We start from the raw sequence: 14,837 nt of genomic DNA, 5'->3' as shown, positions 1-14,837 counted from the left end.
AGATGATCAGTACTAAATTGAAACTTGGGCTTGGAAATTCAAAAAACTTATAGGCTCTAATGATGTCATGAAGACTGAAGAATAATTAGCTGATTAATTACATAAACCAATATTCACAAAGTTTCATTGAAGGAAGGTTTATTCCAAGGAAGTTGTTTATGTCTGATCCGCTGATTTGATTGAACTCAATAATGATAAGGGGTACAAGTATGCTTTGACCGTTATTGATTTGAGGAGTAGATATGTGTGGGTTGTCCCTTTAAAAAACAAAACAGGTTATACTCTTATGTTAGCCTTTCAACAGATATTTAATAAAAGTAAGAGAAAAACTCAAAAATTGTGGACTGATGAGGGTAGAGAGTTCTATAACAAGACATTTATGAATTTTCTAAAAAATAACAGCAATTACATTGTACAGTACCTTTCATGAAGGAAAAGCGATTGTTGTTGAGCGCTTCAATCGCACTTTAAAAGAGAGACTATATAAAAAATTCACCCAACTCAGTTCTCAACAATGGTCATCTTTTATTCAGGATATTGTAGGTAAGTATAATGATACGATTCACACCTCAATGAATACCAAACCATCAGAAAAAATTTACAAAATTAGAATCTGAAAAATAGATTAATGTCAGAAAGCCTCAGTTTAAAGTTGGTGATATAGTAAGAATATATAGATGGAAATCTCATTTTGAAAAAGGTTATGCAAAGCGGTGGACAAATGAGGTTTTTAATATCTTTGATGTGATAGATACAATTCTTTGGACTTATTAGGTATATGATTTAAAGGGGGAAGAGATTTTAGGTTCATTTTATTCACAGGAATTACAAAAGACAAAGATAAATTGGGGGAATTTTTTTGACTCTGCCCCCTTTTTTAACTCCGCCGTTTTTTGACTCCCGCCACACAAGCCCCTCCCATCCACACATAAACCCCACCCCACACAAGCTACACACACACAAACCCCACCCCACACAAGCTCCACCCACAAAAACCACATTAATCATCTGCACATAATTAGTGATTAGTTAATTAGTTCCCCACACACAATATGTTTATTTAATTTAAAAAATTTGCTCTACCCACGCACACAAGCTCCACCCACATAAGCCCCACCAACAGAAGCTCCACCCACAAAAACCCCTCCCACACAAACCCCATCAACAGAAGCTCCACCCACAAAAACGCGCCAAAAGAAGCTCCACCCACACAACCCCCACCCACACAAGCCCCGCCCACACAAACCCCACCCACACAAGCCCCGCCCCCTCATCCCCCCCCTGTGTGCCCCCACCTTTGACCCACCACCCCCCACCCTTACCCAAACACACACGGGGAGGAGAGGGGAGTGGGATGTGGGGTGATGGGTCGTTGGGGGAGCGCACCTACCCCCACCCCTCCTTTATTCTCTTCTTGTAATTAAGAATCAGATAATTGTAAGGAAAGCATTTATAATTAATCAACATTGAAAATATAAAACATTCAGTTCTAAAAATAGATGATCTTTTCCGGCAATCTGCTTCAGATGTCTTGAGTGCGGGGTCAGATTCCTGCAGATAATTAACTTGTGTGCTTGGTTCATCCAGGCAGGGGTTTAAATAGAAGGGAGGCAAAACCAGAAAATGACATTTTAAAAATCATTTCATATTAGAAGCTGGCATCCACCATGGATAGTTAGGCCATGGGGTGGTGCTTTGGACCAGGGTGGATGCCACCCCAGATTTCTCCGAAAAGGGTCTTAAATTAATCCTTTTCCCAAAAAACACAATTTGGAAAATTCTCCAAAATGTGGGCTGGAGATTTACATTATTGCTCATTACTAATTAGCCAATAGTCACAAAGCAGCAAATGACCACTTATCTTGTAGCTACAAACATTAGCTACAAGTTGATAGTAAAAACATTTCAATGGGGTGATTATTAAAGGCTCCAGGGTCCAAAACATCATGTGACCCTTAAAACCCCTAAATTTAGGCTACTGCTTAGTTTAAACCCCAGAATAAATATTAATATTCAATATAGCTCTTTAAAACAAATATTGTTTTGAAGTAGACATATGTGGGCAGTTTTTGAAAATTGTCCCATTACTCAGTCTTAAAAGGGGTATGAATTAAAGAGGGTCAAATTTGGCCCATTTTTCCCATTTTTCGCAAAAAATCTGAAAAATCGGAATTTCGGGTTTGTCAACTTTATTTTCAGCAAGGATCACATGGATACAACAGTTCATATGGTTTGCATATTTGGGCCCTATGAGATGAAGATGTAAGTGGATACAAGGGGTACGGGGGAAAGGGAGGAATTTGGACCCCTTTAAACCTAAATTATGTGTAGGGGCCCACAGCAACTGCATAACGGTCGATTTTTTTAGTTAAAAAATGCTTGCTGCAACAATTTATTCAAGGGCTACAAAATAATAAATTCTCCCATAAAAGTGTTGCTTTCAGTCAACAGAGGGCACCTTTGCTGTTGAGTTCACTGAAGTGAAAGTGCATTGTTGTCATTCTATTATTCCATCTTTCAAAATATATCTCATTTACATGACTGATGGATGCAATTGCGAGGTAGGTTGGTTTATTAAATCTGTTTCTTCAATCACATATTGAGCTATAGATATACAATGCCATAATAACAGACAAGAAATCAGAAACTTGTGCATGAGCCATGATGCAATAGTCTCTGTGAGTTATGGGGTCATCTCATTTAGATGTAAATTCAGAACTAAGTGAAGTGCAACGAAGGTAACTATTATCATGAAGATGCACCATATGGATAATTTATGTATCTGTGCATTATCATAGAAGTCATTGCCATAAAGACATGTCTTCTGGATGTAAATAATGGGTAATAGGCACTCAATGAACCTTTGAAATGGTCCATTGTAAATCCCTCTCGGGAGTATTAAGTTTTTTTTTTTTTAAATGTTTAATGTTAAAAAATATTGATTTTCAACGTAAATATAAATAAACATTTTAATTTTTTGAATTTTCTTCTTTCATTCCAGAAAATGGATTCTGCGGCAACTCTAAAACGAAGAAGAAGTGATAGTTTTTCAGTGGAAAAATGCCTACTTTGCCAGAAGGGTGGGAAAGACGGTATATGCAAATGCACTCCTCAAGGTATTCACACCCTGAAGAAAGCTCTAGCAACAAGACTTAAATACAACTGTGACAAGTATATGGACACAATAGACCGTTTGCAAGGTGATGCAGTGGACCTCGTTGATTCGAGTAAAACATTACTGTGGCATAAGAACTGGTTTTCGTCATTCACAAGTTCATCACACCTTGATCGGCTGAGAAGGAGATTTGAGTCCTCCATATCCAGTTCAGACAATCCTATTGAGAATTCCGCAAATGTCACATGTGTTGATGTGAAACAATGTGAACCACAAAAACCGCCTTCCCGGTGAAGTTCAATATCGGCTGTACAGTGGGAGTGGTGTATATATTGTCAATGTGAATCTAAAGCAAAGGTTCATCAAATATTGACTTTGGAAAAATCTGATAGGATCCTGAATGGGGCTAAACTAGACTGTATTTTGAGGTATCGTTTGGCTGGCATATCAGACCTTGTAGCTGCAGAAGCGAAGTATCATCTACAGTGCCATGCTTCGTTTATGCAGAATCTGAATAAAACCCAAGCAGCAATCGGTGCAGACAATTTGTCAAGTTACAACCAAGCTTGCTTTAATGCTGTAGTCCAAGAACTGGAGAAAGGGCTTGATGGTGGTAACATATACACTGTAAAAAGCGTGTGGGACAGATATTGTGAACTCATGACTACTACTAGTATTAACACTTCTACTCTATCTAGTTCATCTGACAGTAATGCGCTTAGGGCATTCAGAAAGAAATTGTAATCAAGCCTAGGTGACAAGGTAGAGTTTATTACAAATACAAGTAAGAAGGAGTCCCTCTTAATTGTTCCAAGTGTTACCAAGGACTCTATTTTCCAAACTCTGAAAGATACTGCAGTTGATAAAGATACTAAAGACACCAAATGTGCTTTACAGACATTCTCCTTGATAGGGGAATGTGACAATATTTTGAAATCTATATACTATGTAAGTAGTAAAGTAAAAATGGATATTAAGAATGGTGTAGGACATACAACATATAGTGGCAGTGACAAAGACCACACTGAAGAGGTTGTGCCACAATCACTGTTCCTCCTTTTGAGATTGATTCTGGGTGAAATGAGGAGTGTGACAATCATGATAGAGTCCTTAACATAACACAAGACATAGTCTATGCACAGTCAAAAGGGTGAAAATTAACTCCCAAACATATTGGCTTGGGTGTAACACTCCACCACTTAACGAGAAGCAAACAGGTTATTCAGCTTATTCATGAAGCTGGGCACTGTATTAGTTATGAAGGTGTACAGAGGGTTGATACAAGTATTGCCAAATCTGAGCTGTCCCGATATATGGCCAATGGTAATATGTTGGTTCCATAAAATCTAGTAGAAAATCAGTTTGTGCAATTCGCTGCAGACAATATAGATATAATTGAAGATGTTCTAGATGGAAAAGGCACATTACATGTCACACAATGTGCAGCGTTTCAGCATGGTGTAAATAGAGACTCAGTAACTGACACATGTAAGACTATAGGAAAGGAGAGATCACTGGGCACATTACTTCCAAATGATTTCCACAAAGTAATGGATTCTGGTAACTGTGCAAAACGACGGCCAGCTCCCATCTTTGATGTAGAAATTCAACAAGAATGGTATGTCAGAAAACACCATCCTGAACCAAGCCAAGGCAAGGGATATGTCATGGTTACTGTGTCACATGGAAGATCCAGATCATTAGCGTATCCCTGCATGGACAGGATTTAATAATGTTGTTTCCCAGTATGAATCTGAAGTAACACGAATAGGACACATGCCAATCCTCCCAGTACCAGCAGATGATATGGACACAATCTACACTGTGATAGCAAGATGCAAGTATATTGCAGAGTTGCTTAACATTTCACATACCATCATGACCTTCGAGCAGGCCCTTTACTGCAGAGCAAAGGGACTTGTGTGGTCCAACCAACCAGGGTTTAAGAATGTGATCATATGCCTTGGATCATTTCACACTGCAATGAACTTTATGAAGGCTATTGGGCAGCACATGGAGGGATCTGGTCTGAAGGATATATGGGTGGAGAGTGGAGTGTTTGGAGAAAGCACAACCAATAGCATGCTCACAAGAAAAGCATACAACAAGGCGATTCGAGGTCACAAATTCACTGTTGAAGCATTGTGGCGGGTGCTCTGGCCGAAATTTATCCAATGGATAGGGGAAAACCCACACATAGAGCAAGTTCAGAAGGCTGCTATAGAGGTTATGGAACAATTTTTTTTTTGTATACCTTGGTCGAGGCTCGTATGAGCGCTAACACACAACTCACAGCAAGGAGGCATGAGACAAGAGGGGTGGGAGTGGAAGGGACAAAACAGTGGGGAACAGACACATTAGGTGAACTGTGGAAGGGAGAGGGATGGGGATGGGACGGGGAACATGGCGAAGAGAAGATGGACATTACAGGGACTTTCAGGAAGGAAAGCAGGGGAATTGAAGGAAGTGGACTTGGGTGGATTATTGGGGGTAGAAAAGATCGAGGATTTGGATGGGGGAAGATAAGAGGTGGTGGTGAACAGCTGTTTTGAAAGCCTGGAGGGAAGAATGGGAAAGAATAGAGTGAGGAAGTTTATTCCAAAGGCGGTAAAAAAGAGGAATGAAAGAGTGAAGATGAGCAGTGATTCGTGATTTTGGTAGTTTTACCAGAAGGGGGTTGTTGGCGGACCTTGAGCGCCCTGTGGAAATGTGGTGGGGACAAATCGCAGAGAGAGCAGGGGGGGGGCATGGCAGGAGAGGAGTCGGTAGAAGACAGAAAGACCACCGACCAACCTGCGGTGATTGAGTGAGAGGCCCAAAGACTCAGCTTCATTGCGGGAGCTTCAAGTGAAATATCATGATGAGAAGCCCGATCATGATTATGAACAACTTGTGGGTCTCATGTTGGAAATGTTTAAATTGATTGATTAGTTTGACGAAAGTAACGTTAACAAGAAAACTTATGTGCTGTGGAGACAGTATATGGATATGGTATTCACACTGTTGGCTTTCATTCGAGCAGACCGAGAAGGAATCTGCACCTGGAGTCATTTGCAAAGATGTTACCAATGTTCCATCAATACGATCACACAAATTATGCACGTTGGGGCACAATCTACCTTGCAGGATGCGCAGCCTCCCACAGACAGCACCCATGGTCCACCGCCAATTTGAAAATGGACAATTCTCCATGAAGCGTTCAGAATCGAAGTTTTGTCAGGTTGCAACAGACCAAGCCTTAGAGCACATAAACAGAGTGGCCAAGGTATGTGGAGGATTAGTTGGGATCACAAGGATTGATTCTGCAAGGGACAAATGGGGTTTAACTCTGAATGAAAAATCTGCCATATCTGATGCCACATTTAAAATGTTTAACATGGATATTGATGATATAAACAGTGATTGGGGACACCTATAAGCTGGACCTGCTCGACTAGAACGTGACGAATCTGATACGAAGAAGTTGGTCCATGAACTGGAGCGCTTCCAAGTCTTTGACAGTTTGTCCAATGAACTTGTTGTCATTACCACATCAGATGTGGCACCTGATGATATAGCCAGCGCTCTAATCAATGCTGAATCCATGGGAGAGAAGGCCTTGGAGGAGTTTGTCACAGCACGACTCAAGGAAAAGTCAGAGGACTTTTATTCAAAAATGAAGCGCCATAAACCAAAAACGCTAGAGAGCATGTACCATGTCAAAGTCCGAGATGGTGGAGGTAAAGAGAAGACCATAAAGGCTGACAGAGATCTTCTAAGAAGACTATTAGTTGCATCTCAGGAAAAAAATAATGTCCGTTTTTACAGCCATTTTTCCCTGCTGTGCAGGGGTTTGGCTTTTTCTTGAGGCAATGTTTTTTTTTATGGCCGGATGCCCTTCCTGACGCCAACCCTGGTCGCCTCTTACGACACACAGGGATATGGTACACCTATTCTAACCGGGGCATACACCGGGACCAGTACACTGGCACTCATTTCGCCGACCTCGGAAGGATGACAGGCTGAGTCAACCCCCTGGTGTTAATTCAGCAGCCAACGGGGCTTGAACTCAGGACCCTGGGATCCCAAGCCGCCACCCTAACCACTAAGCCAACACCAGGCTAGTTGCATCTCAGGGTTGTCGGGAAATCGACATGAAAAGCATTTTAGAACATGAATTGAGTCCAGTCCCACTTTCCCTTGCATCAACTAATTTCAAATTAAATAAGGGCAATAAGGCAGACTGAGCTACACTACTGATTGAGGATGTGGATGTAAAAAGTGAGATTGCAAAGAGTGACAAGAAGTCATTTGTCGTAATAGATGGACCAGCACTAATTCAACAAACTGGAAAACCAGATGGTGCAAAGATATTTCGAGACTTGGCTGACACATTTGTAACCAAGGTATTGAACAATTACAGTGCCACATGTTGTTGAGTAGATGTTTTTTTGACAGATACAATGACTTGTCTATCAAAAGCGGTACAAGGGAACAGCGGACGGGGTCAATTCGACCAATCAGGCGGCATATTGACAATAGAGAAGTGAAACTGCCCCAAAACTGGAAGCAATATATCAGCTTATCTGCCAACAAGGAAAACCTGGCTTCTTTCCTCAGCAATGAGCTGAGGGCCCAGTCTGGCAGGGTTCCTACAAATGGAGAACTGGTCATAGCAGGGGGATTTGAGAACGTGATAGAGACATTCACCACTAGCGAGAGGGACATATCCCATTTACGTGCAAACCATGAAGAAGCGGACACTCGTATTCCGCTCCATGCGAAAGATGCTTGAGAACAAGGATTTGAAAAAATAATTATAAACTGCAAAGACACAGACGTCTTGGTGATAGCCACAGAATTGTTGCCAGGGTCCACTTCAGAAATTTGGATGAGAGCAGGAACACTAAAAAACACAAAAAGACATTCCAGTTCACTTGAAAGATATTCCATCAGAAGTGAAGCAGAACCTGATCCCATTCCATGCCCTCACAGGGTGCGATTCCACGAGCCAGTTCTCAGGGAAAGGTAAAAAGAGTGCCTGGAAGGTCTTCTTGCAATACCCATCTTTGCTTAGTGGCTTGGGAGAGCACGAACTTTCTGAAATGACATTTGGTGAAGTTGAAAAGTTTGTGTGCATTTTGTATACAGGGAATGACAACATGGAACATATCAATGAAGTGAGGCACCACTTATTCGTCAAGGGAAGAAAGTCACTTGAATCCCTCCCTCCTACTAAGGATGCCCTTAAACATCATGTTGAAAGAGCAAATTATCAAAGCTGTGACTGGAGGCAAGCACTTGAACCCAAACATGTGCTTCCCGATCCAATAACTAGAGGCTGGAAAAAGGAAGGGAACACATTGAAGCCAATCCTAACGACGCTGGATTCTGTACCAGAGAAATGTCTGCAACTCGTTACATGTCAATGCCGAGGTGGTTGCACAGGTCGATGCGGATGTGCTGCTAATGGTATACCTTGTATTGCTAGCTGTTTCTGTGGTGGAGTGTGTCGCAACTCAAACAACCATGTGGATGAGGACAGCAGCTAGTTATTCCATGGAGGTATACCTCCATGGTTATTCATGTAGTAGTACTTCTTGCACATTCATGTAGGCCAGTACGCCTACCTACAAATGCCTAACATTTTACCAAAGGTACTGTACATGTAGTGTGCTGCTGGACCCTTCAGTTCTACTATCCAATCATTTGAATCATAGTTAATTAGTCCGTATTGACATAATGCACTAATTTCACCATACATGTCGGTACTTGTCAGATCCTATCAAGGCATTTGACTAAAATTAAGTAATTTAGGATTCAAGGGGTCCAAATTCCTCCCTTTCCCCCGTACCCCTTGTATCCACTTACATCTTCATCTCATAGGGCCCAAATATGCAAACTATATGAACTGTGGTATCCATGTGATCATTGCTGAAAATAAAGTTGACAAACCCCGAAATTCCGATTTTTCAGATTTTTTGCGAAAAATGGGAAAAAGGGCCCAAAATTGACCCTCTTTAATTCATACCCCTTTTAAGACTGAGTAATGGGAGTTTTTGCAGAAAACTGCCCACATATGTCACCTTTAAAACAATTTCTTTTACAGATCTATATTGAATATTAATATTTATTCTGGGGTTTAAACTAAAGGCCCAGTCACACCTTGACGTTTTAGCCAACGTATGCCGATTTTTGAATTTTTTTTCTAAAACGCTGGCACACGTTGTATACGTTATGGGTAAGTTTTGATAACATTGAGAGCACGCTGAAAAACACTGCCATACGTCGTTGTACGCTGGCTTTAAACGTTGTACTTTTCGGTTGTCCTCAAATTTTTGCATGCTTGAAATTTCACGACGTATGCCGGCGTATGACTCGCACGTTCCGCTACGCTGGCCACAAGTTGTATGCACGGTCTGCGATCGTTGACAGACGTCAGCACATGCTAATTGTAAGTTAATCATAAGTTGAGACACGCCGAGGTAATGTTTAGCGTACCCAAAACTTATTTCTAACCTATGATTAACATGTTGTTGGCACGTTACGCGATCGTTGCCACACGTCGACAGACGTTACTTTTAAGTTACTCATAGGCTGAAAGACGTCGGTATAATGGATCGTCCTTGTGTCAGCGTCCACGGCCACGGCCAGGACACTTATTTGCAGCATTCTTCAAACTTTTCTTCGGCATGACGAGGATGTTCACGCTTCGATGTCTAGCTTGGCTATGATTCCAATTGTCCATCGGCAGCGTCTGTTTAAAATAGTCGAGTTTGAGCGTTTTAACACGTTCAGAAGAAACGCTTCAAATTTCCAAACCCCAGCGTCAAAAAACAAAGGCGAGTGACAGCAATTTAAATCGTTCATTGTAAACAATGAAAATAGTTGAGTGGTACCGTTTAAAAGTCGTTGAGTGTAAAAAAATCCAATTGTTGAGCGCGAGCGTCTACTTTCAATAGTGGAGTTTGAGTGATTTAGCACGTTCAATAGAAACGATTAAAATTTCCGAGCGCCAGCGTCAAAAAACAAAGGCGAGTGACAGCAATTTAAATCGTTCATTGTAAACAATGAAAATAGCTGAGTGGTACCGTTTAAAAGTCGTTGAGTGTAAAAAAAAAATCCAATTGTTGAGCGCAAGCGTCTACTTTCAATAGTGGAGATGGAGCCATTTAAATCGTTGAGTGGCAGCCTATGAATAGCAAACCCCACGTCACCGGCAAAGATAAACTGCCGCACGATATGGATAAGTTAGGCTATCGTTGGGCATAGTTTGTGAACGCCGGCTACACGATAATTATTCATTGGTATACCGTATCTATAAGTTATCGATGCGCTCTATGCAAATTATTAGTTCATTGTGCATTTCTCCAACCTGTTATGAATAGACCTAAATCGTAAAAACAAGCCATAGCTCATTGTTGAATGGTGCATTCGAGCAATGGTGCAAAGATGTCTCCCACCCGTGGACACGCGGACGCAAGGAGGATCCATCATAACCCACACCCTCCCCCTCACACTCACCTACTACTGCCAACATGAACAAACTACTCTTAATACTAATACTGATACTGATACTGATACTGTTACTGCTGACATGGACATCGACTCAAAAAGGACTCGAAAACACTGTTGGGTTCCCCTTTTATGAACACCATTTTTATATACCAATTCCCAAAATCGCTGGGAACACGTCTTTATATGGCAGTTGGAAGTTAGAAACACGTTCATTTATTTTTTTTGTCGACCGGAAGACGTCATTGGAATACGTCTACATACGTCAATGTGTGTTGGGACTACGTCAAGAATTGGTTCAAAGCACGTCAAACATAAGTTAGAAATAAGTTTCGCGAAAAAAGACATTACCGCGACGTGTTTCGACTTATAAGTAGCCTTTGTGGACGTGTGTAAGCGTCCGCATATCGTGTGTACAACTTATCCCCATCGCATGCGGAACGTGTGTCATACGCCAAGTACGTCGTAAAATTTTGAACATGTTTAAAATTTCTTGACGTACTCTACTTACTACGATGTATGATAGCATACTTTAGCGTTCTACTCACGTATACCAAACTTACTCATACCGTATTTGACGTGCCCCAACGTTTTAGACACATTTTTCTTAGGTCGGCATACGCTGGCAAGATCGCCAAGGTGTGACTGCTATGTTGACACTTCCATTTCTACGGCAGTTATGATTCGAATCGTTGTGCGTCAGCCTTTTAATAGGCTACGTCATGACATCGTCGGCGATGCGTGCAACGCGCTATGCCTAAGTTACATATAGAGACAGTTGGGCATAGGTTGTGTAGGCCGACAACAGGTTCAACATTCGTTGGTATAAGTTATCTATAACACAACGAAACGTTCTGTGTCCATTACTAATGCGTTATACATAAGACCAAGTCGCTATGAATACGTTCGAATCTTTAAAAAAAAAACATCAAAAGTTCAACGTAAGCCAGCGTTTTACATAAATTTTAATACGTTGCCATCGCTGGCTGGTGTGACAACGTCAAGGTGTGACTGGGCCTTAAGCAGTAGCCTAAATTTAGGGGTTTTAAGGGTCACATGATGTTTTGGACCCTGGAGCCATTAATAATCACCCCCATTGAAATGTTTTTACTATCAACTTGTAGCTAATGTTTGTAGCTACAAGATAGGTGGTCATTTGCTGCTTTGTGACTATTGGCTAATTAGTAATGAGCAATAATGTAAACCTCCACCCCACATTTTGGACAATTTTCCAAATTGTGTTTTTTGGGAAAAGGGTTAATTTAAGACCCTTTTCGGAAAAATCTGGGGTGGCATCCACCCGGGTCCAAAACACCACCCCATGGCCTAACTATCCATGGTGGATGCCAGCTTCTAATATGAAATGATTTTAAAATGTTATCCAGGCCTCTTTTTTCACTTCGCCTCCCTACTAAAACTAGAAAATAAAATATAAAATGTCAAAACTCAAGAGAGATATAGAGACAGACAGAGACAGATAAACAGACAGAGAGAGACAGACACAGAGACAAATAGATAGACAGATATAGACAGAAAGACAAACATAAAGAGATAAACAGAGAGAGCGAGAGAGAGAGAGAGAGAGAGAGAGAGAGAGAGAGAGAGAGAGAGAGAGAGAGAGAGAGAGAGAGAGAGAGAGAAAGAGAGAGACAGAGAGAGAGAGAGAGAGAGATATAGAAAGAGAGACAAACACATATATATATATACATATATATATATATATATATATATATATATACATATATATATATATATATATATATATATATATATATATATATATATATATATATATATATATATATATATATAAAAGCCAGTAGGCGGCAATGGGTCGCCGAGCATGGAAACTATAAGATATAGAGCAAAATGAATGTCATATAGCAGATAGGGAATCACCTTAAGATTATGCATATCAAATCTCATCCAGTTCCATCTACTGATAACTACTCGATATCCATTTGAATGAAAAGTACCGAAAATGTGGTTTGAAATCGGAAATCCCCAAAGTTCGAGGGGGTGCTGTGGTTGAACAAAGATCTAAATTGAAAATCCGGCTCGATCATTTGTGCACAATGTATTCCAGACGATTAGTGTGAATATTCATGACTATCCGACCATAACCCGAGGAAGGGTAGCATTTGGCGCAAAGGCACCTCCAGCTCTCGCATATTATCGATTTTTGCACTAATTGACCTTCGACCCCTGAGCTAAGCGAAATCGGTCAATATGTCCTGAGGCAAAGTTGAAGTACTCAAAGTTGAAGTTGAAGTTGTGTAACATGAACCTGCAAAGTTTCATTCGTATCGATGCACTCACCTGGTCGCGAGGGGGCCTTCAATTTTCACACATACCCTAATTGTAGGGGGCGCTGCAGGTAAAGTATTCCATACATCACAAAAACCGGAATATATTTGATAGAGCATCACCTGTAGATCATTCCTGCCAAATTTCATAACCCTACGTGGGATAATGGCTTTCGGAATTGATTTCGCGTGAACGGTACCGATTTTGAATGCTTTTCGGTTGTTGCTCGGGAAGCAAAGCGTCCCTAGCAACCATCACAATTTCCAGAGCACTAGGTCATAAGATGTACCTACCACCCGAGTTTAGTCAAAATCCGCCCACGTTTACTACCAATTATGCTGATGACAAACGAACAACCATCCAAACAAACAGACAGAATTACTGATAATAAGGGTCACCTATTTCGGCGACTCAATACAGAGACACACACACAAACACAAATACACACATATATGTGTGTGTTCCTCAACTTGAAGTCGGGTCTTTCAAGATTAGAGGACATGACAGTAATGCTTCCCAGTCGGTAATGGTATCTCTCATTTCTCCTCTGAAAAGTCGAATCTCTTCAAGAAAGTCGTTTATTTTTTCACTTTCGTGATGTAATTCATATAATTCGTTCTCCACATCGGTGATCAACAATGGGGATAAGCTGTTAGGAAAAGACAAATTATAATTATAATTAGTCATACAGTTATTTAATTAATAATCAGTTGCTTCACTGTCATTCTCAGAGGAAGCACACACACAAACTCACCAATATTGTGATGGGTTCTCTACTTCATCAGATGAAAAATAGTTCATGTTTCAGTCGTTTCTCAATATGACAAGATGAGAAAAATTAAAAAGCCTTCAGACAAAATTGTCAAGTGAGAGCTGGTTTATAAAGCAGCTTCAAGGAAGTGGGATTACGTAATCTTGGAAAATAACACAATGGAGCAGTTTCCTGTTTTGAAACAACTCGGTAATTATGGAAAATGTGTCAGAGCTTGAGACATTTTCGCAGCACAAGTGTTTCATAAACACTTCATCATTTTACGAAACCAAATGTTTCGTGCTTAAAGAGATAAAGTGAAAACACTCGATTGGATCACTCTTTGAATGGAATGAAAATATAAAAGGAAATCATTAAGTCCCAGTTTAACATGTACTCACTGGGGTAGAGATCGGTCTCCTCTTTTGACCTGATGACCCGAGAGTCAGAGGGGGGGGGGTGGGGGGGGAGGGGGAAGGGAAAAAACAGTGTAGAACAGAGACATGAGGATATCTGTGGAAGGGAAAGGGATGCAGTGGGGAACACAGGGTAAACACAATGGATATGACAGGTACTTTGAGGAAGGGGGGGAGGGGGAGGGAATCATTCTCCTATTTAACATTAGTTTGTATGGGAGGGGGAGAAAATCATTCTCCTGTTTTAACCTGATGGACCTCGAGTCAGAAAGGTTAGCCTATACATTTGTATGGGGGGGGGGAGGAATGAATCTCCTATTTAGGGGTTTTCCGGGGTTTATTCAGAGAGTTTTACCCCTTTTCCCCATTCCTTTGCATGGATGCCCTAGAAGCCCCATTTATCATCTATTCACCACTCTACAGTCATAACATTATTGAGCACTTGGTACAAAGATTTTCTTGATGAATAATACAATGAAAATTTACCGTGGAGTGGCCAATTTGATCCTCAATGATCTTTGATCTTTACAAATCCCTTTTGTTTTCTGACCAGAGCAGGGGCTCCATCTGTTGTCGAAGGAAACATTTTTCTGATGTCAATTTCTCTTTCCTCAAAATGATGAACAAACATCTTCACAATACATCCCCCTGTTGTTGTGCCATGCATGGGAATTAGGCAGCATACCTCTTCTCAAACTTTGTCTGAGTCACAGAACCTCACAACAACGTTGGCCGTGGTAAGTTATTTATATCA

General features: G+C 40.9%; 1 protein-coding gene across 1 annotated transcript in view; it reads right to left on the bottom strand.

Moving 5' to 3' along the window:
• LOC147009390 (uncharacterized) overlaps positions 1 to 14,837 on the bottom strand; it is a 234,976-nt gene that overhangs the window by 136,925 nt on the left and 83,214 nt on the right. The window lies entirely within an intron of this gene.

This window comes from Eptatretus burgeri, chromosome 17 (assembly GCF_056783735.1).
Source record: "Eptatretus burgeri isolate ZD-2024b chromosome 17, Ebu_testis_v1, whole genome shotgun sequence".
In the NCBI taxonomy this organism is placed as follows: domain Eukaryota; kingdom Metazoa; phylum Chordata; class Myxini; order Myxiniformes; family Myxinidae; genus Eptatretus; species Eptatretus burgeri.
The sequence above is the reverse complement of the archived record's forward strand: the minus strand, read 5'-3'. Positions and strand labels throughout refer to the sequence as shown.